Raw genomic sequence first — 5773 nt, forward strand, 5'->3', positions numbered from 1 at the left:
AAAATTTATATGGAACCACTAAAGACCCACAGCAGCCACAGCTATCCTGAGCAAAAAGAACAAAACTAGAGGAATTGCATTACCTAACTTCAAATTATAGCCGAAACAGCATGATACCAGCATAAAGAAGACACAGACCAATGGAAGAAAACCCAGAAATTAGTCCACACATCTACAACAAACTTTCCTTCAACAAGCCAAGAACATATGGTGGAAAAAGGACAGTCTCTTCTGTAAGAGGGTACCAGGAAAACTGGACACCCATACGGAGAGCAATCAAACTAGACCCTTAACTCTCACTATAGACAAAAATCTGATCAAAATGGATTAAAGCCTTAAATCTAAGACCTGAAACTACTAATATAAAACACTGGGGGAAGACGTCAGGACTTGGTCTGGGCAAGGATTTTACTACCCCTAAGCAGGGATGTCCAACCTTTTTGGGACTAAGTTGTCTTGGGCTACACATTAAATACACAAAGGTTAACAGCAGCTCATGAGCAAAACAAAAGGGTCATGCATACTTTTCACAGTCTCTACCACCATAGATAAGCAGGAGTCCTTAAGTAAGGTGCACACAGCCCGGCCCACGGGACCGCAGGCTGGACACCCCTGCACACAGGCAACCAAAGAGAAACTGGGCAGATGAAATCACATCAAGCTGAAAAGCTTCTGCACAACAGAAGAAACAATCAACAAAGTGAAGAGACAACACACAGAATGGGACAAAGTATTTGCCAACTACCCCTCTGACAAGGGATCAACAAGCAGAATATATAAGGAACACTCAATAGGAAAAAAATCAAATAATCCAATAAATACAATGGGCGAAGAATCTAACTAGACATTCCTCAAAAGAAGAAATACAAATGGCCAACAGGTATATGAAAAAGTGCTCAACATCATTAGTCATCAGAGAAATGCAAATCCAAAGTACAATATGGGCTTGGCGCTCATAGCACAGTGGTTACAGCACCAGCCACAAACACTGAGGCTGTGGAAGGGCCAGGGCCAACTGCAAAAAAATAAAAACCAAAAAAAAAAAAAAAACAGCCAGGTGTTGTGGCAGGCACCTATAGTCCCAGCTACTGGGAGGCTGAGACAAGAGAATCACATAGGCCAGGAGTCTGAGGTTGCTGTGAGTTATGATGCCATGGCACTCTACCAAGGGTGGCACAGTAAGACTCTGTCTCAAAAAATAAATAAATACATACATCAATAACTACAATATGGGAAGGCACCTGTAGTCCCAGCTACTTGGGAGGCTGAGGGAAGCAAATAGCTTGAGCCCAAGAGTCTGAGGTTGCTGTGAGCTGTGATGTCTACTAAGGGTGACATAGTGAGACTGTCTAAAAAAAAAAAAAAAAACTACAGGGCAGTGCCCATGGCTCAAGGAGTAAAGCGCTGGCCCCATATACCAGGGGTGGTCGATTCAAGCCCAGCCCCGGCCAAAACTACAAAAAAAAAAAAAGAAAAAAACTACAATATGGACTCAGCACCCATACCTTAGTGGTTAGGGCACCCGGCACATGCACTGGAGCCGGTGGGTTCAAACTCGGCTGGTGAGTTCCAACCAGGCCCAAGCCTGCTAAACAAACAAACAAACAAACAACAACAACAAAAAAACCAGATGTTGTGGCAGACACCTGTACTCCCAGTTACAAGGGAGGCTGATGCAAAAGAATTCCTTGAGCCCAAGAGTTTGAGGTTGCTGTGAGCTGTGACGCCACAGCACTCTACCGAGGGCAACACAGTGAAAGTCTGGCTCAAAAAAAAAAAAAAAAACTGCAATATGATACCATCTCACCCCAGTTACAATGGCTTTTATCAAAAAGACAGGGAAAAGCGAATGCTGATAAGGATGTGGAGAAAGGGGAACCTTTCCTTGCCACTGGTCAGGGCCTGGGACTGGCTTGGTCTCCAGCCCCAGCTTGTCTAGGTTCCGGACGGACACAGACCGCTAGGCTACCTTGCTCAGGAACAATTGCTCCAGTTGCCTGAGGGCTATTTGCTTTAGCAGAAGGGAGAGAGAGAGAAAGGCAGTATTTGAGGGAGTAAAGCAAGCTTGATAGAAGAACGATCTTAGCAGTCTTTAGCAGAGCTTAGCAGTTTTTAGCAGAAACACCGTGCTGGCGTTCTGCAAGCAGGAGAAGCGACAGAGTCAGAGTAAGCAGGTCCGTGATAGAATGAGCTCACTCCCGACTGCCTGCTCCTCCAGCCTCTTATGGAGCTGATCTCATGACTGTTACACCATAGGTGTAACAACTGCTGCTGCTCTGTCTCACGAGCTCTCATGTTTGTTAGGAGAGCTAAATCCCTCCCTGTGCCCTTTACACCAAGGCGTGCCATAATCGATCTATGCAGAGGTTTCTTTTAACTCTCTCTCCTCCTTGCTCTATGGGCTGCTACAGGAACCCTTGTACATTGTTGGTGGGGATGTATATTAGTGCAGCCACTATGAAGAAAAGTATGAAGGTGCCTCAAAAAACTGGAAATAGTACTATCATACAACCCAGCAAGCCCACAACTGGGTCTCTACATATCCAAAGAATAGAGACTCAGTACATCGAAAAGGCATTGGACTCCCATGTTTACTGCCACACAAGTCACAATAGTCAAGATAGGGAATCAACCCGTTATGTCCATCAATGGAGGAATGGATAAAGAAATCCGGTACATATACACAATGGATTATCTAGCCACAAAAAAAAAAGAATGAGATACTGTCATTTAAAAGCTCAGCAGGTGGGGCGCGAGCCACATACACTGGAGCGGGCAGGTTAGAATCCAGCTGAACCTACAAAACAATGACAACTACAACCAAAAAATAGCTGGGTGTTGTGGCAGGCGACTGTAGTCCCAGCTACTTGGGAGGGTGAGGCAAGAAAATCGCTTAAGCCCAAGAGTTCGAGGTTGCTATGAGCTGTAATACCACAGCACTCTACCTGGGTGACAAGCTTGAGACTGTCTCAAAATAAATAAAATAAATAAATAAATAAATAAATAAAACATGGATGGAACGGGAGAACATTGTTTTTTTTTCTTTTTTTTTTTGAGACAGAACCTCAAACTATTCCCCTGGGTAGAGTGCCGTGGCATCACACAGCTCACAGTGACCTCCAAGTCCTGGGCTCAAGCAAGTCTCCTGCCCCAGCCTCCCAAGTAGCTGGGACCACAGGCGCCCGCCACAATGCCCGGCTATTTTTTGGTTACAGCCATCATTGTTGTTTTTGGCCAGCCAAGGCTGGATTCGAACCCACCACCTTAGATGTATGTGGCTGGCACCTTAGCCACTTGAGCCATAGGCGCCTAGCCGAGAACATTGTTAAGTGAAATAAGCCAAGACAAACCTCACATGTTCTCACTCATATGTGGGAGCTAAGTATTAAAAACCATCTGGCTGGGTGTGGCAGCTCACACCTGCAAACCTAGCACTCTGGGAGGCCAAGGTGGGAGGATTATTTTAACTCAGGAGTTCAAAATCAGTTTGGCCAAGAGTAAGATTCCATCTCTACTAAAAACAGAAAAATTAGCGGGGCATGGTAATGCTTGCCTATAGCCCCAGCTACTCAGGAGACCAAGGCAAAAGGATCACTTGAGCCCAAGATTTGATGTTGCTGTGAGCTATGACGACACCACGGTACTCTACCCAGAATGAGATTCTGCCTCAAAAAAAAAGAAAAAATCTCATGGAGACGGAGAATAAAATGATGATTCCCGAGACTGGGAAGGGTAAAGGGAAGGGGGGATATGAAGCCGATGCAAAAATATAGTTACATAGAGTAAACTGGATGTGATAGCACAAGAAAGTGATTACAATCAACAAGTTAAAGAGTACACTTAATATACCTAAAAAAGTAGAACTGGAATGTTCCTAACACAAAGATATGTTAAATGCCTAAGGTGACAGATACCCCAATTACCCTGATTTGATTAATTCACATTGTATGCCTCTATTAAAATATCATATGGACCCCATAAAGATATATAACTTTGGCTCAGCGCCTGTGGCTCAAGTGGCTAAGGCGCCAGCCACATACACTTAAGGTAGCAGGTTCAAATCCAGCCCGGCCCGCCAAACAACAATGATACTCCCAGTTACAAGGGAGGCTGAGGCAAGAGACTTGCTTGAGCCCAGGAGTTGGAAGTTGCTGTGAGCTGAGATGCCACGGCATTCTACCCAGGGTATAGCTTGAGGCTCTGCACCCCCCCCCCCAAAAAAAAAGATATATAACTTTTACATACGTGTAATAATTTAAAAAAATTTTTAAAGTACTATCTCATCCTTCTGATATTTTTTTTATCCTTCTGATATTTCATAGAATTGTTACTGCTATATCAGAAATGAGGAAGCTAATCCTAGTTCTGACTCCTAGTCCAATGCTTTCTACCACTCCATATTAGCTTTCACCACTTTCTAATATGTGCCCCTGAACAAAGATCCTATAACTGAAAACAGCATCAATTATATATTACTATTACCCGGCTTAACATATGCACTCCAAGTCTTTATGATGGCCTTGATCAGTTTTCTCATTTCTACCTACTGCCAAATCCATACTTTTTTGTTTTCTTAACTAATCATATAATAAAGTCAATTACAAATTAACAGCACTAAAATACCATTTAACCTGGCACTTCCCTGTAAGCACTTAAAGGAATATTCCTAAGTGACTACTAATTGGAGATGGCTGGCTGGCTGGCTGGCTGGCTGGCAGTGGAAAGGGAAAGAAGGAAGAGAACCTAGATTCCTTCTACCAAACATCTCTAAAGGGAAGTTTGTAAAAGAGCAGCTGAATTTCTTCCTGTCTCACTATCCTGTTGTAACAAAGAATTTTAATGTTTTAAGAAAATCTGAGCTCCAAAAAGTACATGGAAGAGGTGGGGAACAGGCACATTTCACTCACACTGAAATTTTACTGAGATGGCTCAATCTCTCACTGAAAAATCACATTCTCTACACAAATTTAAAACTAGAGAATGCACTGAATTGTATCCACTAAATAGAACATATGTTCATGAATAAGATCCCAGAAAGATCAGTACACTGTGCTCATTTATCTCTAGTATACAAGTTCTTTTTTTTTTTGAGGCACAGTCTCACTTTGTCCTTCCCAGTAGAGTGCCCTGGCCTCACAGCTCACAGCAACCTCTAACTCTTGAACTCAAGAAGTTCTCTTGCCTCAGCCTTCCAAAGTGCTGGGTTTATAGGAGTGAGCCACCATGCCCGGCCAGTACAGAAGTTCTTAACCTAGGATAATCCAGAGATGCCCAAGAAGTTTTTGGATAGAATCCGTGGGGTACCTTCATTTGGATGGAAAAACTGTTTTTCTGCCTTTATTTTCACTAACTTCTAACTAAAATTTAGCTTTGTCTTCAATCACAAATGTAGGCAACAAAAATATCTGTAATACCTGTGATTTACTCACTAATAAAAACCACAAGTGTCTTCATATCACACTGTGGATCATATAGCAAACATCTCAAAATATTACTTACAGTCCTCACTATATCAAAATATTTATTAGATCCATTCTTCAATCTTAGGATTGAATGTGTCAATAACAAAAGCATGTATATCACAAACTTGTTTATTTATTTTGTTAATATTTAAACATAAGTTTCCTTGGTAATCCTGTATATTTTATTTCATACATTTAAAAACATGATTCTGGCTTGGCGCCTATAGCTCAACCGGCTAAGGCGCCAGCCACGTACACCTAAGGTGGCGGGTTCGAATCCCCAGCCCGGACCCGCCAAACAACAATGACGG

General features: G+C 42.7%; 1 protein-coding gene across 1 annotated transcript in view; it reads right to left on the bottom strand.

The window, feature by feature from the left end:
* LOC100943369 (E3 ubiquitin-protein ligase Mdm2) overlaps nt 1-5773 on the bottom strand; it is a 24999-nt gene that overhangs the window by 13356 nt on the left and 5870 nt on the right. The gene's annotated exons all lie outside the window — the stretch shown is intronic.

The sequence above is a fragment of the Otolemur garnettii genome, unplaced genomic scaffold (genome assembly GCF_000181295.1).
Source record: "Otolemur garnettii isolate 467f Iridium unplaced genomic scaffold, OtoGar3 scaffold00125, whole genome shotgun sequence".
Taxonomy (NCBI): domain Eukaryota; kingdom Metazoa; phylum Chordata; class Mammalia; order Primates; family Galagidae; genus Otolemur; species Otolemur garnettii.